Source organism: Suricata suricatta, chromosome 5, assembly GCF_006229205.1.
Source record: "Suricata suricatta isolate VVHF042 chromosome 5, meerkat_22Aug2017_6uvM2_HiC, whole genome shotgun sequence".
Taxonomy (NCBI): domain Eukaryota; kingdom Metazoa; phylum Chordata; class Mammalia; order Carnivora; family Herpestidae; genus Suricata; species Suricata suricatta.
Window position 1 is genome coordinate 127,968,537 of NC_043704.1, and position 21,626 is coordinate 127,990,162.

A 21,626-nucleotide genomic window follows, 5' to 3' on the forward strand; every position below is an offset into this window, starting at 1 on the left:
GAATGGCTTGTCCAAGGGTAACCTAGGTATGAGGAAGACAGGGGTAGTCTTCCAGAGGTCCAGTCCAGAGCTAACTTTCGGAAGTAGAACTCATAGCTTGAGTCCTCTGTACCATTTGGCCTCCTCCCCACTGTCATACTCTTCCAGTTCCTAGTCTGGGGTGTAGAGGCTGTGTAGTAGTTTTGGCTCTTTAAAACTATTAGAGGATGGATTCCTCACAGAAGTGAGAGACGTCCTTTGTTCCATAAGAACAGCAGCTGCCTGTTGGGTGCAGTGTTTCTCCTGTGGAATTTCAACAGGAAAGACCAGAATTCTATCTCCCCAGTAATGTCATCTATTTATTTAAAAGAGAACCAAAAGTCACCAGGAATTATCATTTGTTCTAGTTCTCTGTACTTAACTTACTCCAGGCGCAGAAACTGATTCTAAATGATTCCAAATGCTATGATGAGACTTGGAGTTGGCCAACTTAGCTTGGGGAATTCACGAGGCAGAAAGCTATACACTTTTTCTTTCTTTTCTTTTTCTTTTTTTCTTTTTTTTTTTTTATCATATTGGAGGGCATACTTAATGGTGGCAGGGAGATCTTTGTGTGCCAAGAAAGTATTGATGTATAACTGAGTCTTTTCTTTGACTTCAAAGTCTCTCAGAGAACAGTATTTACTTTCCTCTGAGACAGCAGGCATTTCTTTTTGTCTTTTTTCTTTTTGTTCTTCCTAGGATAGGATGATAAGAAGTTTCATTAATCCCAATTCTGACTTTTGGTTGTCATGTACATTTTCTTCTCAAGTATATGTGCTTTGCCATTCTCTCATTTATTCCTTCATCTATCTATTTGTTTTACAAACATTCATTAAACATCTACCAAGTGCTAGGCACAGAGCTAAATGAAGGGGCACCAAGGCAACCAAGAGCCCATCCTGGACCATGAAAAGTCAATAGAATAGTGAGAGTGAGGTAGGTAAGTGGTTCCATTGTGTGCTCAACAGATAATGCTTTATAAATGTTTGGAAATTTTGATTGCATTGAATAGTCAAAACTGAAATTTTTGGATTATTTGGCAAGGCTTTTCAGGTCTGGGGTCTGAGAGAATATTTTATATCTTCTAGTCCTAGTGAGGAAATATTTCATAAATCCTGGTCTGTTTATGATCAACTTTTTGTAGGTAGTTATGTTGTTGTTGCTTTTTGACATAGAGTCGATTCAAGAAATTAATTAATCAGTAATCTCCTTGATTTCTCATTAAGAAATATTTTGAGGTTAACACAAAAAGTAATCTAAGAATATACTTTTTATTCAACACTGCCCTCAAAGAGGCCTGAAATAGATTTAATTTTAAATTGTTTTAATAAAACCTGAATGCATTTTATTTTTCTCTTAAAACTGCTATCACTGCTATCCCTGAGGGGACAAGAGTGGGAGGTGTTATTGAGATCAGAGAAAATAGCTGTCTCAAGTGGGTGATGCCTGACAGAGGTTGTGACCTCATCCTAGCTAGAGGAACATGACCAACCACAATGCTCCGGAAGTGGGGGAGCTGGGTAGTAATGCTCTTGCTCACTCTCCTTTTGCCCTACATTCCCATTCCAGCATCTCCTATTGACTGCATCCAATGAGAAACCAGAGGATAAGGGAGCCCCTGAAGTAGCCAATGCAGGTCAGATTTCCAGGGACTATAACAAGGGAGTAATGGTGGAGAGTGCATCTGGAGGAGCAAGAAAATGTCTAGAACAGTAGAAATTTTGTAAATGAATCCAGGTAAACCCTCTGGGTAACCAAGGAAGACATTTAAATTCTAAGGGAATTACTTTTTACTCATCAAAGCTTATTATAGTCACCAGAATTTTTGGATCCAGAGATTTCATAGGGAACCAGAGAAGCAGTTAAGAGGTTCTGTTTCATGGTATAGTAAAGATGATTACAAATTCTGTGGTAGCCCTCCCACTGAGACATAGAATCTAATCCCCTCTCACTGTGAGCTGCATATAAGCTAATTGGTTTTTTTGGCCAATAAACTGCAGCAGAAGTGATTTCTGGGATTTCCAAGGCTATGTCCTAAGAAATATTGCAGATTGTGCCTTGGGATACTCTGTCTGGCTACCTCAATTCACCATGTAAGAAATCCAGTTACCTTGAGACTTGAAGCAGGCACTCCAGTTAACAGAATCAAATGAGCCTCCACCTTCCAGCTATTACGACCCAGGTGCCAGGTATGTGAGGGAAGTCATCTTGAACTCCCTAGACCAGCTTCTCCACCAGAAAACACTACTGAGTGGCCTCATATGTGGAACATTCGAATACATGGAACGGAAGAATGACCCAGCAGAACCTTCCCAAATTTCTGACTTACAAAACCTGTGAGATACCATAAAATAGTTTTTGTTTTAACACCCTAAGTTTGGGGGCAATGGATAATCAGGAAGCCTCTCAAACTAATTATTTTAATTCATTCTATTTTAACATTAGTAATGGGAGATAACAGTAACCCTCCCTCAACCCCTATACATACATATGCTGACTCATATAACTTTACAGTTTTGTGACAAGCTATCTAGCCAGATAATTGACTCTAATGTGATGCTGTTAAATTCTGGATGGATTTTGGTTCCTGGAAATGGAAAAAGCAATAAGGAGCAGTACCAACAGATATCCTAGAAAGTGCAACATGGGGAAAGATGCTCACCCTTATCACCTTGAGTTGTTTTTAAATAAAAGTTTAATTTTAAGAGACTATAATAAATTATAGACTACTTGCCCAGATGCCCTGTCAAGTAAACAATCTTAAACATTTTATTCATGTCAGAGTGAACTTTTTGATTAGATTATGTTCTAAGTACAAAATGCAACAAGGAAATGTACAACTAATGAGACTTAATCAGGAAGAGGAACTAATATTTATTAAGCATGGTATTGGTCACAATTTTGCCTTTGGATTATTCCACTATAACAAGCCTCAGCTCTTGGCAACTTAATACAAGAGAAGTTTATTTCTTGCTCATACTATGGGTCCAGCTGAGGTGGTGTGTGCTTATATTCAGTGAAGTTACTCAGGGGCACATGCTATCTGAGGCTTCACCTCAACATGTGCTTCCACCATCCCCAGAGCATTGGAAAGGAAACTGGAGGCTCACTCACTGATTCTTAAAACTTCATCAGAGTGAAACATTCCCATCTCATTGGCCAAAGAAGTCATGTGACTGGATTCAACTTGAAGAGGGCAGGGAAGTTGGCCTGGAAAAAGGAAGAATCAGAAACCCTTGGTGAGCATCAAAAATCATGTCCACAGACATCTATTATGGAACAGATACTCTACTAGGCGTGTCTCCCTGAATTCCAACAAGAATTGATTTTATAAGTAGAAAAGGCCTGTGGAGGTCAAGCAACTTGCCCCTGGTCACAGCTGGTAATGGGAGAGGAGAGCCTAGAACCCAGGTCTGTAGGTATGGTTCCAACGTCATGCTGCTTTTTTTCTTTTTTCTCTTTCTTCTTTCTTTCTTTCTTTCTTTCTTTCTTTCTTTCTTTCTTTCTTTCTTTCTTTCTTTCTTTCTTTCTTTCTGTGTGTGTGTTAGATATGGTATTGTCAAGAGTATTTGTATTATTTAGGAACTAGGAAGAGCAAAAGGAATAGAGGAAAATTTAATAATTGTATTTGTATTTTGGGGCCACTTTCATCTTAATAAGTCACTGTGTTCCCCCTTGGTATTAGAGAAAAAGAGAGTAAAGGGAAATTTCTAATCTTGGTAGGTCCTTAGTTATTAAACTAACTAATGGATCAAACAAATAGAAACAGCCACCCATAATGAACTTTGAGAATAGCCATAATGAGAGCACAAGCACCTTGCTATGGGAGCTAAGAAAAAGGCTGGCCGTGACCAGTAAAGGGTGTAAAGGGTGTTTTGGGACTTAGTAATAACATGTGTTCGTGTGGGGTGGGGGAGTGGGCTTCCCCACACCAACAAGCAGTTCTCATGTCTAGCATGAGATGTCTGAGAATTCATTCAACTCAACTCTGATAATATCTACCAGAAGATAGCATCAGATTTCACAGGTTGGGAACTCAGTCTCACAAAAATGCCTCTTCTCCTACTTCAGATACTGGTTGAAAGCCCAGGTTATTATCTATATTTTAGACCAACTGACTATAAATCAGAGCTCCTCCATGACCTTCTCCTTCCTTGGGTTTGATTGATTTGCTAAAAAGACTCACAGAACTCAGAAAAACATTTTACTTACTAGATCACCAGCTTATCATAAAAGGATATAACTTAGGAACAGCCAAATGGAAGAGATGCACAGGGCAAAGTGTGGGGAAGGGGCACAGAGATTCCATGCCCTATCTAGGTGCGCCACTCTCCCCCCAATCTCCATGTGTTCACCGATGTGGAAGCTCTCCAAATCCTGTTCCTTTGGGTTTTGTGGAGGCTTCATTATATAGGGATAATGTTGATTAAATTAGTGACAGTTGGTGATTCAACTCCATTTTTAGCTCTTGTCCCCTCCCCGGAGGTCAGAGGGTAGGAATGAAAGTTTCAACCCTCTAATCACATGGTTGTCTCCACTAGTAACCAGCCCCCATCCTTAGATGGGTTTCAAAAGTCACCTCATTAATGTTAAAAAAAAAAAGAGAGAGAGAGATTTATCACTTTAAATGCTTAGGAAATTCTAAGGGTTTTGGAAGCTGTGAGCCAGGAAGTGAAGGAAAAAAATTATTTTTTTAAATAAATCACAAGGAATTTTCCAGGTAAAGGGGAGTCTAATAAAAGGGTGACAGCAAATGCCTGGACATTTGTATATGCATGGAATTCTGAGAACATCAAGAAGTCCAGTGCTGCTTTTTTTTTCTTCCTTTTCTTGAGTAGGAAGATGATAATGGCCTCTCAATACAAGCTGGATTACAGTGGTAAGAAAGGAAGCCAGAAGACCTGTTAGGTGGGAATTAAAGTGAGGATATTCCCAGGAGCCAAGAATATTAATATTCTTCAATGAACCCTGTCCCCCCAGGTTAGTACTCCTTACAAAGCCTAGAATGTAGGAAGTGAATTTGCTGGGTGAATGAATCAGGCAATTTAGATTTAGTTGGTTGGACTGGAGATAAGTTAATGAATGAAAAATGTTTTGGAAGTGGAATGGGCAGGACTTGGTGAGATGTATGTAGGGGCAGATCTGGGTCTTAATAGGGAGAAGGGACAGAGCAAGAGAGAGAAAGATGGAAGTTGCTCTGTGATATCTATCTAGTCTGTATGATTCTTGGTGATGTCATCCCCATGGTCTCTAGTCTTTTCACCTGCTCGTCTTTCTTTAATAGTCTGGTTTAAGGATTGTAATGATGGACCATAGGCCCCCTTCCATCCTACATAGTCTGCCTTCAGTCTTCTAGGTTTGGATCTTGAGAGTCAGAAATAGGGAACAGGGAAAGAGAAGAATACTTTTGGAGAATATATCATGCTCACTTGTAATGGGGTAATATATTGAATGCATGTTTTAATGACAGTTTCCTTTCAGCCAGGTCATTGGAAAGGCTATACTTTTTACACACTCATTGTGGAAGTGGCCCAACTCCATTTCCTTTGACCTTGTGATAATGTGTATTTGCTGACTGCTACTTTGAATGGGTTCTTGTGTTGGGCATTACCACACAGGTTTGTTCCTCATAGCAATACTGAGAGTTAACCAGAATTCTCGTTGTTCAACCAGTGATAACACTGAGGCTTAGAGTGATTAAGTTACTCACCTGGGGTCTCAGGGGAGTATACTGAAACTCAATCCTTTAGGATGTAAGGGAGTTTAAATTCTAATACAACACTCTGACATGATTGCTCAGGAAAAAAAAAGGAAATCATTTTATGAGTCATAGTTATTCCTAAGAGGATTTGGGTTGTTTTTCTCTCTCTACAAAAGCATGGAAGGACCCTGGACAAAGATTCATGTGGCCCGGATTTTAGTCCTCGTTCTGCCACTTCTGCTGCTAACTAGGTACCTCTGTGGCCTTAGAGCAGTCACTGAACAGATCTGGTCCTATTGCCTGTGACATCTCGCTGAGGCTCTGTTGTCTGTACCCTAAAGTTTTGACTAGATATGAGCTACATTGCTTGTTCTCATATAAATTATGGCAATGAGACTAAACTGTTTGAAATTAACTCTAGATTGGAAGGCAAATCAAATACCACATAAAAATAAACACAGTCAGGAGATATTATCAGCATTTTCAAAGCAATAAGGGTTTCTGAAGTAATATGATTATATATTATGCTATTCAGCATGAACAGCTCTTTCTCTGTGTCTCTCTCATATTCCTCATACAGTGAATTGTCAGTCTCACAATTGTTTCCTTTTCAAGGCTGTTTTGAGTCATCTTAATGACCCAAATCTTTAGAAGCACCACATACTATATGACATATTACTTGAATTTGCTATTAGGTTTTAGTATTCAGAAGATATATTTCTTAAAATAATGGGGTTAGTCATTTAAAAGAAAGAATGTTCTGTTAGGCATTCAAATTCATAGCTCACCCTCATTGTAATTCAGGGCACTGCATGACGTTGTAATTTAGGTGGCTTTGCGTGTGAGTGGGTGGGGATGTGTGATAAAGGGGAGCAAATGAGATCATCCTAAATTGTATCTGGGAGTAGAAAACATTCTTTGCAAGCTTCCATGGTTTTTCAGAGAGGCACCATCCTGCTTCTGTGTTTTAGGCAGTCTAGTAAACTAAACTAAGGGAAAGAGAGATTTTTTTTTAATTGGGTATTTCAGGTTTAACTTTCCATAGTCTGATGCTGTGTTGGGCAGTTTCACAATGATCTTTGGATGGGTGTGTAGGAAACTAGTATCTATGCCCTGGTGCCACCTCTACCGCTCTGTTTAGCTCAGGCATATTGGCGTCAGTGATTGATAATCTGTTCTGAAAGAACAGTGTTTGAGTTTGTGATTTTTGTCTCATGGGTTTTGATTAGAAATAGCCTGTCTTTCTTTTCCAACCTCATTGTCCCCTGCCTGCTTAGGTCTTGCAATATTTCATTGAATCTTTCTCCTATTATTCGATGTTTTTTATGTCTTCAGTGCCCAGTAATGACCAGTTCCTCTGGACCTCTAGACTCATTACTCCCAATCTCTCCAATCTTCTTTTCTAACGCATTGGTCTTTTGTTTTCGGTTAGAGGACCCTTGCCTGATTCACAGCCTGTGGCAAGTTTGCAGACAAGAAATGGAGCTGCACATATCACTTATGGTAACTTCACTGCTCTAAACACCTGGCTTACATTTATCTCATTTTATTCATTGCAAAACTCTCCAGGATTGAGGTATGCAGGAGGACTTACTATTAACACCAATTTAAATATGAGAGAACTTGAAGCTTAGAAAAGTACACACATGGCCATCCTGACATCAGCATTCTTCTCAAAACTAGAACAGACTATCCTAAAATTCATATGGAATCACAAAAAATCATGAATAGCCAAAGTCATATTGAAGAAGAAAACCAAAACAGAAGGAATCACAATCCCAGACTTTAGCCTCTACTACAAAGTTGTCATCATCAAGACAGTATGGTATTGGCACAAAAGAAAACATTCACTTTTTACTCCACAAGTAAATCTCCATATTGATTAAGATATTTAAAAAAAAAGTTGATGAATGAAAATAAATAAATAAATTCCACTTATAAAAAAAAAAGAAAAGTACACACAGCTAGTATGCAGGAAAGCTGGAATTTTACTCCAAATCTCTGATTTCGAAGAGTCTGGGATAGAGTAGCAGTTCTCAAGCATGGAGTGCATCAAAATTCCCTGGAGGACTTGCTAAAGCAGCTTTCTGGACCCTATCCCTAGTTGTGAAGTCAGCAGTTAGGGGAGGGGACCTGAAATTTGCATTTCTAGCAGGTTCCCTTGTGATGCTGATGCAGCTGGTCTAAGGACTGACTGCACTGAGAACCACCTGTGTGGTGTATGTACAGAAATGGATTTCTAGAGTCAGTCTGTCTGGATTCCAATACTGGCTCCATTACTAAGGGCTGGGGAAAATCACTTGGTGTCTGAGTTACTTATCTCTCATCTGTACCTGCCTCATAGACTTGAGGCGAGGATTACATGAAGTAAAGCATTTCAAATGCTTTAACATAGTGCCTGGAATCCAGAAGTCACTCTATCAAGTTACCTATTGTTCTCATTCTTACTAAATCGCACTGCCAGGGCTCTGCTAGTGAGTCTCATGCTCTGAGACATCATATATTTTGTTTCTGAAGTCCTATTATTTGCTTGTCACATCTGTTTTCTGTCCAACCCTGAGGTATTCGTTCTCTCCTTTAACAAGTACTGCCCCTAGCTCACATCTTTCTCCCTCCACCTAAACATGTGGTGTTTAGAAAGCGTCCACATCCATGTGGATAGGATAAAGTTTGGAGCCCTCTACCTTTGCAATTTTTCCACCCAACTTCACCTCCAGCACTTCTCTGCTTCATCTGCCCTCCAGCACAGAAGATGCAATAGAATCACTTGATTTCAGAACTCTCCTTCTGGAATCAGCTCCTAGAAGACAGGGGCTGTGTGCAACACACTTTGGTCCTCTGTAATGCCTCCCACAGTTAGCAAGACCCTAACAAGTATCTGGTGAGTGACTATCAAACTGAAGGATCAGAAGGCCTGAGGTTAGAAAAAATTTTGTCACCTGTGGCAGATTCTTTCCCTAGTATGGGTTTTGCTTTCCTCAATGAAAGGCTTGAGTTTGAATTTTATAAAATGTAAATACAGGCCTTTTTTTCACTCTTCAGGTCAACTGATCTCCAGTTCATTGGTTTGATAACAACGCTGATAACCAACAGATCTGCATGTGCTCTTCTTTAGCTTATTTTACAGGTAGAGCCTCCTTTCCATGTATCTGGTGCTGAGCTGCACACAGGCCATGCTTGTGTATACTGCGGAGTCTTTTCTTTTTCAAAATCCCCGTGACTCACTTCAGGAAGCTGTAATATTTACGCTGGAACCAAGCTGGCAGGCATGAACATATTATTGTCTTTGTTAAGGGTTGTATTTTTCTTTTTAGTTTGGAGGATGCCCTAGATGTATTCTGACAAGGAGAAGGCTCCAGTGGGTCCAGTGGGTACGTGCTCTGATGGCGGTTATAGATGTCAGCAGTTTTCTCACTGAGTTCCATTGTGGGTTGATATTGCATCCGAACTCAGTTTAAGTAGGGCATGGCGTTGGACTAGGAGAGAATGCCTCTCACACAGATCATCTAACACCTCATCCTAGATCAGTGTGGCTATAGAAAACAAGAGTGACTTTTAAAAATATTTTATAACCTGTTTTCTTCCTGATGACAAAAGTATCATCATGTTAATGATAAGATAAATAAAACTTTAATGAAGACTATAACAAGATTAAAATGTTGGGATATATCCTACTAATCTTTAATTCTCTTTCTCATTTTTTTCTCTCTTTCTCTGCCCCACCCTGTCTCTCACTATTTGCAAACAAAATGAAGTAATGACTATATAGCTTTTTCTTACCTTCCAACCCAAAGACTTTTCTTATAATCTCTAAATACTCTCTAAGAATCTAACTTTTATTGACTATATGGTATTCAATTGGGTGGATTAAGCATATTATTTCAAACAGTCTCTTTTTGATATTTATATCATTTCTAAAATTAATGGCATTATAATAAATGCTATATTGAACTTCTGTCCCTATGTATAAATATTGTGTATATTTATGATAATTTCAGTAGAAGAACTACATAAAAGTGAAATTTTACAGGATCAGAGGGCATAAGTGTGCTCTGCTATTCCATTAATTTCAAACTACATTTTTTATGCAAACCATTTTAATACTTAAGATTTTATTGACTGATAGAGACATAGAAAACTGCAGTGAGCCAATATCCACTAAGAAAGTAGCCTTGGTAGTTAAAAATATGCTTCATCAATCCTACATTTCTCAAATATAAGAAATTCATCAGGCCAGTAAAATTTGAACTCAAGTTTCATCAAACCTTAACAAACTGGTAATCCCCGTATTATGCATATTTTGTAGAATGAACACACACACACACAAGCTACCTGAGTGGCTCAGTTCGTTAGACATTTCACTCTTGATTTTGACTCAGGTCATGGTCTCAGAGTTCGTGGGATTGAGCCTTGTGTCGGTCTCTGTGCTGGCAGAACAGATCCTGCTTGGGATTCTCCCTTTCCCACCTTTCTTTTCCCCTCGCCCCACCCCCAAAATAAATGAACATTAAAAAAAAAAAAAGAAAAGAAAAAAGCTACCAAACTCATTTTATAGACAAATATTGTTTGTCTATACTAAAATTAAATATGGACAGCAGTAAAAGAATACTATAGGAGCACCTGGCTGGCTCTGTTGGTTGAGTGCCAACTTCAGCTCAGGTCTTGACCTCACAGTTGGAGAGTTCAAGCCCTGCATCAGACCTGCTTCAATTCTCTGTCTCCCTGTGTCTCTCGGCCACTCCTCCACTTGTGCTCTCTCTCAGAAATAAATAAATGAACATTTAACAAAATTCGAAGACTAATCCCAATTAGGATCATAAGTGAATAATTCCTAAATAAAATACTAGCATACAAAACCCAGTATTTTTTAAGTCAATCATAACAAAGAATTTATTTTGGGGATAAAGGATGCATCTATATGAATTTATATATCAGTATCTCACCATTTTCATATCTGAAGGAGATGAAAAGAAAAAATGTTGACATTGCTGCATATATGCAGTAAGTTTTAACCTGAGTATTCAATAGTAGATCTGCTGAAAAGCAAAGCCTGGGGTACAGATTACATTTGAGAGGTAGAAGTTCAGCAGTGACAGTGAGGAAAATAGTTTTTAAAAAGTAATGTTAGGCAAGGAAAGAAGCAAAGCAATTGTGTTGCTATACTGGCCCAAATTCCAAACACCTTACAAAGACATCCAGACATATTCCTTCATCCATGGAAACTTCTTGAAAAGGTTTGCATGAGGAATGTATACCATGGAGCAGTCAGGGAGAGACTAAAGGAAGGGAAATTTACCAGTCTGGTTCCCTCCTGACTCTTGTTTCCCATTGGTCAAGTTTCTTCCTAAAGAGGCCTAATATTCCCATGTTCCTGGCAACAAAGGAATTGCTGAAGAAGTGAGATCCTAAGCCTTGTCATGTGGCATTTCATCCAAATTGAGATGCAGAGGGGAAATTCAGCAGGTTTGAGTACCAACCAAGAGAGAAAAGGAGGCAGATGAGGGAAACATAGGAAGCACACAAAAAAGTTAATATGAAATACAGTTCAAGAAAAGCGTTGGATGTGATATAATGTTTGTGATAAAAAGTAAAACAAAAAACCTTTACCTATGAAATAAAAGGAAACTACATTACATAGTCAAATATACCTAGTCAAAAGCAATAGAAATTTCATATTGATAGAAGTTTAGAGTTCCATTAAGTCAGGAACAAGACAAGAATGCCCACATTCACGGCTATGATTCTACCTTGTACTAGAAATCCTAGTCCCTTACCACTTAAAAAACAACCCCCCCCCCAAAAAACCCTTCACAAAATCCCAGAATTTAGCCACATGATTATCACAGGGAATAGGATATTCAATTTCTAGCTGTTAGCCATGTGCTCAACTAAAACTGATATGTGTGTTGGAGAGTAGGCCCTTTACCAAAATGAAAAAATGGTGAATGGATGCTGGACTATAAATTTTAATTTCTTCCATATCCGTATGCAAGCAACCCAACAGAATCTGTAGGTATTAAAACTAACAAGAGATAGAGTGTTTCCAGAGAAACATAAACATTTCAGTAGTGTGGAAATGTAAATTGGTGCAGCCACTATGGAAAACAAGATGGAGGTTCCTCAAAATATAAAGAAAGGGGTTGAAATTGGAAAGGAAGAAGTAAAATTATCTCTATTCGTAGGTGATGTGATCCTATATGTAGGCAGTCTCAAGGGATCCACAAAAAAATTATACAGCTAATAAACGAATTCACCAAAGTTGTAGCATATAAGATCAACACACAAAAATTAGTTGTGTTTTTATACACTAACAATGAGCAATCTGAAAAGGAAATTAAGAAAACAATTCCATTTACAATAGCACCCCAAAGGGTAAAATGCCTAGGAATAAGTTTAACTACAAATATGAAAGATGTAGCACTGAAAAGCTACTAAACATTGCTGAAAGAAATTAAAGAAAACCTGAATAAATAGAAAGACATTGTGTGTTTATGGATTAGAAGACTTAATAATGTTAAGATTTCAATACTATCCACAGTGATCTACAGATTGAATTGCAATCCCTATCAAATTGTCAATGGTCTTTTTTTTTTTTTTTTGCCAGAAATGGAAAAGTTGATCCTCAAATTCATATGGAATTGCAGAGTCCCCTGGATAGCCAAAACAATCTTTAAAAAGACAAACAAATTCTTGATTTCAAATTTAGTACAAAGCAGCAGTAATAAAAACAGTGTGTACTGGCACAAGGATGAATATATAGACTGCTGGAATAGAATTGAGACTTCAGATATAAACCCATATATCTGTGGTGAGTTGATTATTGACAAAGGTACCATGATTTTTCAACAGGGAAAACAAATGGTACTAGGCAATTGGATATTTATATGCAAAAGAATGAATTTGGACCCTTATCTCACACTATAGACAAAAATGTACTCAAAGTGAATCAAAGACCTAATTATAAGAGCCAACACTATAAAACTCTTAGAAGAAAGTATAAGGATAAATCTTCATGACTTTGGCAATGAATTCTTCAATATGACAACAAAAAATATGACCAACTTAAAAAAGTAGACTAATCAAAATTAAAAGCTTTTGTTTATCATAAGACATTAACAAGAAAGTGAAAAGAACCCACAGAATGGGAGAAAATATTTGCCAGTTATATATGTGATAAAGGTCAGAATATATTAAAGAAACTCTTAGAACTCAACAGTAAAGATAAACCGCCAAATTTTAAAATGTACAATGGGTTTGAATGGACATTTCTCCAAATGTTACATGCAAATGGCCAACAGGTGCATGAAAATTATATTTTAGTAAAATTTTTCAAATTTTTACTTAAATTCCAGTTAGTTAACATATAATATGATATTAGTCTAAGGAGTAGAATTTAGTGATTCATCACTTACATGTAATACCCAGTACTCACCACAAGTACCGTCCTTAGAATCTATCACTCATTTAACCTATCCCCCGACCTATCTCCCTTTCAGCAACCCTCCATTTGTTCTCTATAATTAAGAGTCTGTTTTAGGGTTTGCCTCTCTTTTTTTCCCCCGACATGAGTTACATTATATGGTGTTTGCCTTTTTCGGACTTAATTTTGCTTAGCATAATACACTCTAACTAGTTCCATCTATGTCATTGCAGATGGCAAAATTTCATTCTTTATTGTGGCTGAGTAATATTCCGTTGTATGCATATACCACAACTTTTTTATCAGTTCATCAGTTGATGGACATCTGGGCTCTTTCCATAATTTGGCTATTGTTGATAATGCTGCTATAGACATTAGGGCACATGTATTCCTTTGAATCAGTATTTTTGTATCCTTTGGGACTACCTAGTAGTACAATTGTTGGATTGTAGGGTAGTTCTATTTTTAACTTTTTGAGGAAGCCTTATACTGTTTTCCAGAATGGCTGCATCAAAGATATGAAGAAATTAGGCCATTGTACATTGTTGGTAGGAATGTAAAATGCTTCCACCACTATGGAAAAACAGTTTGCCAATTTCTCAAAAAGTTAAACATTGAATTACAATAAAAACCCTGCATTTCCATTCTTAAGTAACACCTAAAAGAATTGAAAACAGTCACTCAAAGAAGTACATGTGCATACATGTTCACAACTGCACTATTTACAATAGTACAAGAAGCCAAACACAAAATGATAAATACTGTGTGATTCCATTAATATGAAATATTGAGAATTGAGAAGTCCTTAGAGGCAAAGTGCAGGTTGGTGGTTGCCAGGGACTGGAGGAGTGAAGGATAGGGAGAAAATGTTTAATGGATACACGGTTTTACTCTTAAGTGATAGAAACGTTTGGAAACTAGATGGAGGTAAATAGTGTGAAGATACTAAATGACTGACTCTTTAAAATGGTTAATTTTGGGTAATGTGAATTTCACTCCAATAAATTAAATAATTTTATGACCAACCACCAGAATTTCTAGTAGGTCTGAGATGGGTTTTGACTATGTCTATTTTGAGAAGAAAGCACAAGTGGTTCAGATGTTTATCAAGGGCTGTGCCATTATCATGTGTAATCAATAAACAATTTAATATTCTTTTGGGAAAAAAAGGGGGCTGTGAACTATTGGCTTCCCTGCCAGCAGTGTCTTGGCAACTCGCACAAGTTTTATATCATTATCCCCTTCCCATCCTCATTATGCCCTCTTAGGACCTGACTCAGTGGGCCATATTCACAATGTGTGTGGTAGTTTGGGTCCTTCAAAAGGCAGATGTCAAATGGAATTCAACATGCAAGAGATTTTTTTGGGTAAATAACTGAAAAGAATAAAGGAAGAAGAGAGGAAGTCTGATACTTGTGAAAGGAGAGCAAGAAGGCAGAGGATTGGGTAGGAAGAACCTCCAATTTCAGTGTAGTCTCAACCAGGCAATGAAGATTCCCAGAGCAGATTATCCATCAGAGGCATTCTGCTTTGGGGTGGAGAGACTCATCTCATACCTGAATCATCTTCCATCATTGCTGGAAGGAACCCCAGGAGAGCATGACCTCAGTGATGAATGCTGCTGTGGATTCAAAGTCATGGCAGATGGAAGATATCTACCAACTACTCTTTTCCAGCAGTTTCTCTTGAAGGACAGTCTGATCAGTACACCTCCATGGTCGTCACAGTGTGATACTGGACAAGTCCCATAATCTCTCTGAACCCTCATCTGCAAAATGGAGTTAATGTCATCTCCATCACCAGGTTTTAGGAGAACTAAATAAGATAAGTACCTGGCATGGTAACTGGAATGAATATAAGTGATTGACCATTAGTCTCTTGCCCATTATGCATATGAGGAAACTTTGGCTCAGAGAGAGAAACCTTCCTGGAGGCCACATAGCTAGTAAGTAACAGGTGTGAGATTAAAACCCAGCCTGACCTCACATCCTATACATATTCCATTCAAGCACATATTTATCTAAGATTTTATTGCCAATATCTGGAACTAGGGACTGCTTGAATACTCTGAATTCTATAAAGCTGTCTATGGAGAAATATCACCAGGCCTGGGGTTGCACATATGTAGCTTTTACTTAATTTCCTCATGTCTTTTTTCCATTGGCACATCACAAAGAAGTGCCAAACATCTTCTTCTCATCGTTAGATGCATGTTGGCATTTGGAGTTTTTGGAAGGATGATAACATTTCCAGCACTTAAATATTCATCTTTGGTAAACACTGTCTTAGGAGGAAAGAACATAAGATGTAAATTGGCTTCATTTAAATCTTACCACTTCCGTCACACCAAGTTGTTACTGCCACCCTGGAAATGGCTTCCTTTCTCCCATGTCCTCTTTAGAGAGGCAGATGGATAGCAGCTGCTCCTTGTCTGGGGCTTTTGAGTTATAGGAGGTAGCCAGTTGAGGGTGAGCTGAGCTCTGTTTATTTCCCCTACTGCTATCATGTTGTTTAAAGTGAAATATTGACAGTCCTGATAGCCAGGAGCAATCTGTGGTCAGAGAAGACACACAAAACACCCTGTGGTTTCTCCATCATTTGTCTTTGTATGCTTTTCTGGATGTTACTCAAGAAGACAGCAGCCCATCCCTTCCTCCCTCATACTGCCTATATCATGAAGTCATTTGTCAGCTCCCACTGCAGAAGAGATGACACCAAGTGGACTCATTTGGGCTTTCCCTGCACAGATTATTTTCGGGCCAAAAGAGAGAAGTAGGTTCAGCTTTGTTATGTTTAGGAGTTAAACATTTGGTGCCTGGTTAACCTTATAACACAGTGTTAGTCTGGGGATTCCGTTTTGTAAACATTTTTAATGCTGATCATAGCTAAGTGCTAGTAATTTGGAGTTGAGAAAGATAATCCCTGTCTTCAAAGAGGGAGGCATAGGAGCAAACAAGCTCCAATCCCATATAATATATGTGGTGGTAGGATTAAGTTAGAAATATAGCAGAGCAACAACAGAGAGGGTAATGATTTGGGGGGGGTGTCATGGGGTATCTGGATGCATCAGGAAAGGCTGTCAGGGGAGGTGCTGCCCAAAAGGGACATCAGAAGTAACTGTGGATTCCTCAAGTGGCTAACAGAGATTAGCATCATAGGCAGAAGGAGAAGTTTCTGCAAAGGCTTGGTGTGTTTGAGGGGATTTAAAAAGATAATGCTAGAGTGTGAAATACAAGAAGGGATGTCATAAGAGATAAAGCAAGAAATGATGTGGTAGATGATACTAAATAACGTAGACTTATTGGAGTCAGTGACAGGAAGCCAGTGAGGCTAGTACGGAGGGGAGATGTGTGGTCACATTAGAAAATCCTGTGCTTCCAGGGGAAGATGGGTACACAGGAAGAGACTGGAGGTTGGGGAATAAAGTCAGTAGCTGAAAGAGGAATTCAAGTGGGAAAAGATGAAGATCAAATTAATGTCAGTGAGTCTGGCATTGACAAGAAGGGGGTAGACAGGAGAGAGATTTTGAAGAGATAGTAACAGTAATGGCAATAGTAGGTTGTTGTTGCCGTAGTAACATTTTTGGGTCCTTGCATCTGTACCAGGGCCTGTGATAGGTAAGGTCTCTTTATATTTATGATAATCCTAAGAGATATTAAAGGGCAATAAATCCTTATCCATGATTCTAAAATTTTTCAAGTGCCCCAAACAAAAAGTTTTTCTAAACCCATTTGCAGTAAAACTTGACTAGACATTTGAACTCACTTGGAAAAATCTGACCTGAAATACAAGAGGCTACTTATAGGTTTTCTGTTAACCTTGTGTAAATGGCCACATGTTCTGCCTCAGGAATGTACATGTATTTGATTACAGAGTGTTACCCAAGACCTTTCTGGGAATATTATCAAATATGTAACAGATGTTATAATGCTGTCTATCAGTGTTACAAATTATGCTTTATATCCACTTTATTACCTTTGTAAATTCCAAAGCTTCCTGATTTCCATAATACATCTGACCCCAAGGGTTTCAGATAAGGGATAGTGGACCTATATTCACCACTTATAGCCATGGACATGAAGTCACAGAGAGATGAAGTAATTCATTCAAAGATACACAACTAGGTGATGGCAGAATTCAAATGGAGACCCAGCATTTTTGGACTCCAGGACCTGCACTCTGAACTCTATTTCTGCATTGTCTACTTAGGTTGGCAGAAAGAAATCTTAAAGATCATTTTATGGTGCAACAACTGATGTGTTTCTTTTAAGCTAGCTTCTGTGAATGGTAATACCTTGCTTTTTAGGCATCAGAAAAGCAGGAGCATTTCCTTACCACATTTACTCAAATTGAATCCTTTGGCCAGAAAAAGACCCTTCCAAGGTGATGGAAGAAGTTTCTGGGATTAGAATTTGGTTGCCAATTTGGGAAGATTCATCAGGTTGAAGTGAAAGTTAATAGTTGCTTAAAGTCATGGAGCTCCAGATTGAAGGAATTGTGGTAAGATTCTGGTCCTCACTTTTTAAGTCACCAAAATGAAATGATGATGTTTACACACACACACACACACACACACACACACACACACACACACAAATTGGGAAGAATCCTGCTGAAATATTAACAATGGTGAACTTTGGGTGGCAAGATTATATTTGATTTTGTTTTTGATTATTAAAGCTTTCCAGATTTTTCTCAATTGTCACATTTTACTTTTATAGTTAGAAAATATGCTTTTAGTATTTTTTTTTTACAAATGATGTATATTGGGAAAGAGAAAACAGGAAGTGTCTTGTAAATAAGTATTACTTTCAGTAAATACTTCTTAAGTTAAATCGATTGACCACTTATGCACTTGCTAATGGCCCATGAATACTGGAAAATTTTAAAGTAGAATTTTTTTTAGCTATTTGGAATTGCCTTATGTTTTCTAAGCGTTTTTCAATTTTTTAAAGCTCTACTGGTCCATTTTATTGCAGTAATAAATTTTAAAATGTATCAAAAGATTTCCAGGTCATAGTGAATTCTTTGACAAAAATAAAGCAATACTTAATGTAATAAACATTTTAATAACAGGGAACTTAGGCAGTCTTTTAAAGCTTACTAAAACCTAATTTTATTTGTATTAGGTTTTAGTAAGAAAGTAAAAGTCTTTTTGTGTCAAACAATACATTCTTGTGACACATACATCTTAAGAATAAGCGTGGGGCACCTGGGAGGCTCAGGTGGTTAAGCATCCAGCTTTGGTTCTTCAGGTCATGATCTCGCAGTTCCTGAGTTCGAGCCCCGCATCAGGCTCTGTGCTGACAGCTCAGAGCCTGGAGCCTGCTTCAGATTCTGTGTCTCCCTCTCTCTCTACCCCTCCTCTGCTCACACTCTGTCTCTGTCTCTCAAAAATGAATACATGTCAAAAATTAAAAAAAAAAAAGAATAAGCAACAACACTTTCGTAAACCACTGGAGGCAATTTTTTTATTGAACACCTGATTTGTGGCCAAGATGATCAAAGGATTCTAAGAATGTGGTAGGCCCAATCTTGGTTTTTAAATTAGAAGTTTTAACTTCCTTTAACTTTTTGTCAAATTATCTCTACAATATATTCCCTTAAAGGAATAGTAAATAGCATCAGATATACTGTATGATTTTTTTTTCAAAAATAACCTCTTTTTTTGGGCCTTGGTTTTCACATATGTAGTTGCAGACAATAAAGTCTATTTTATAGAGGTAGGACTTGTCATATGTTGGTAAATGATTAACAAACAGCCTTCAAAATGAGGGAAAAAAAGGGGAAGAAGAACTCTGATTTGTAGTGTTCCCTAATTTCCATGGTGTAAATATTTCCACCTTGGCTGATTTCAAAACTACCATGGTTAACATCAAAGCAGCTTTATGTAGTATTTCCTCCATTTCTATATATGGAGTAGATATAAATAACCTTAAGAGTATAGATTATAGTAAAATAATTAGGAAGTGATGAGTTTTGCATATTTGTTACCTTTGTTTTAAATATAATTTAAAGTTTACACAGCTTAATTTTTAATAATGGCTGTGTTCAACAATCGGCTTGCAAAATTCCTGAAAATTTAACAGTTGGTTCTGGAACCAGTGCAAGCCAGCCCCAGCATACCACTCACTAGGGGTTACAAAGATTAAAAGGAAATCATTAATTTAAAAACTGCCTAATTGTGCCTCAAAACATCTTAAGTCCTCCATAAATCTTAACGTTTTCCTCTCTTACTTTATGTTCTATTAAGCCCCTTCCTCCTGCTTGGTGTCTCTGACAATATTCTAGTTTTAACACCCATCTCCAAAGACAAATTAGATTGATGCATTATTCAGAATATTCAGGAAAATTTGGCATGATTCACTTTCTCTCAGTAAGTCTTCTGAGAAGCTTAGATATAAGGGAGAAAGGCATTGATGTCCTCATGTCTCCTTGTAAACATTTGTTCCTGCTCACAAAACCTGGCATGTCTGGAATTCACTAACCCCTTTTCCCTAGATCAATAGTTACTCATTTTTCCTCACCCTAGAGCCAACCAGAAAAAGTGATCTCCTTAGAGAATTAAACCTGTAGCTTTAATGAACAATGGATGGAAATTCTGAGGGATGTTTTCTACTGTATACTGGAAAAATATGCACTTCAGTAATTTTGATGTAGTCATTTGTTTTATTTGTCTTTGACTATAAGCTGCATAATTAGAAGTCTCTGTGTATTAGAGCCTATATGTTTTCCTTTATAAGTAAATTCTTCATGCTTTTCAAAATATAGAAGATAAAATATGCTCAATATAAAGACTGTAATACTGAAAAATATAAAGATGAAAACAAAATTACTTACGATTTTGCAACTCAGAGAGCCACTGTTATTTTTTGGTGAATTTCTTCTTTTTTTTCCTGTTTGTGTGAGTTACATAATTGAGATCATACTATATATGAAGTTTAGCGTTCAGCGTGGATACCTGTTGAGAGCCATGATGAATCTAGAATATTCATACATTATAGAGGAGTATTGTTGAAAGCAAAGTTTCATCCAGAGCATAAACTTACCTGTTTTCCTTTCCTCTCTCTGTAAACCATCATTTTACCTTAATTTCATGATGTAATTATGAGGAATTAAACTTTTCAATTCCAAACAATATTGTACTTCTTTATACTAAGCTTCAGGGATGAGGATTGAACATGTACACACAAGTGTACACACCACTCACACACACACACAGTTTTGGAGACAAGCCAAACTGGATGCAAGCTCCAGCTATGTTATTACCTGACTGTGTAACTTAGGGCAGGTTACTTCCATTCTTTATGGGCTCAAGTTACATCATATGTGTAATGAGAAAAGTGTTAATAGATGCCTGGAATGGCCATTAACCAGATTAGATGACGAGAGGATGCATATAAAGTGCTGAGGGTACTATAAGTGCTCTGTGAAAGACTGTTACTGCTCTCTTCATTACTGACTGGCCCAGTCCTGCCAGCATGAAACCAAGATAAGAATGAGGCACTGGCTGCAGTAGCAGCGGCACAAGGCGAGCTGTGAGGATTTAATATACAGAAAGTATTTAAAACTGTGCCTGAAACAGCATAAGAGCTACATAAGTGTTTGCAAGCATTGGCTGCCAGTACAAGTTAATGGTAACCTATAATTTGTCATCTAAATGGAAACAATTTTGAGTATGAGGAGGCATTGCTAATAATTAGACTGGAACAACCGGTGTAAACCAGGATGATCTGGGCCCTATCAGGAGAATCCTAGACGAACCAAGACATGTAGTCCACTCTACCTATCCACCCTGCTCTCCCAAGCCCTTCCCCAAATGTACACACTGTCAATAGTTTCCCAAACATTTTCCAGTTTCTTTATAAATACGCAAGCAAATAGGCATACATATGTTCTTACTTTCCTCCCTTTTTCTAAAAAGGACAATATTTTCTATATACTGTTTGTAGCTTTATTTTTTTATTTTACAATAGTATATTATGGAGATCATTCCTTATCAACACAAATAGCCATTCTTATTCTTCCTTTTCTTTTAACAGCTGCATGGTATTTCATTGTTTGGATATGCAGTTAACTTATTTAACCAAATTCTCTGTTGTTGAACTTTAGACTGTAAACAGTATTTAGCTATTTCGACTAATGCTATAATGGATAACTTTGTGCGTATGTGCAGAGAAGTGGAATGGCTGGGTCAAAGGGCACATGCTTTCATAATTTTCAACAATATTGCTAAATTTCCTGCTGTAAGCTGTGTACCAAGTTGCGTTAGTGGTGTCTGAATGCCCATTCTCTAGGGCATTGACAACAGTGTTTTGGCAAGCTTTTACTTTTGTTTCTGGCAATTTAATAATATTTTAGTAGTAGTATGAATTTCATAATGTGCTGAACAGTAGTCATTATGGTAACTATCCCTGAATATTCCTCACTTTAATGAGATGACCCTTGAGTTTGCCCATTACATCTAATTCTGTCTTTTGAGCT

At 37.7% G+C, this 21,626-nt stretch overlaps 1 protein-coding gene and 1 long non-coding RNA gene across 11 annotated transcripts in view; one reads left to right on the plus strand and one right to left on the minus strand.

The window, feature by feature from the left end:
* Window positions 1-21,626, plus strand: part of CPNE4 (copine 4) — a 436,822-nt gene that overhangs the window by 59,770 nt on the left and 355,426 nt on the right. The gene's annotated exons all lie outside the window — the stretch shown is intronic.
* The window catches only part of LOC115292282, a 34,548-nt gene that overhangs the window by 4,193 nt on the left and 8,729 nt on the right, over window positions 1-21,626 (minus strand). For 5 of the 7 annotated variants that reach the window (XR_003908899.1, XR_003908897.1, XR_003908893.1 and 2 more), the window contains exons 3-4: window positions 19,983-20,103; window positions 2,872-3,231 (exon numbers count right to left, since the gene is read on the minus strand). This is a non-coding gene — a long non-coding RNA (uncharacterized LOC115292282). Of the gene's footprint in view, window positions 1-405; window positions 717-2,131; window positions 2,356-2,871; window positions 3,232-19,982; window positions 20,125-21,626 lie in introns of those variants that run through there. The other 2 variants (XR_003908896.1, XR_003908895.1) reach the window with 2 other exon arrangements.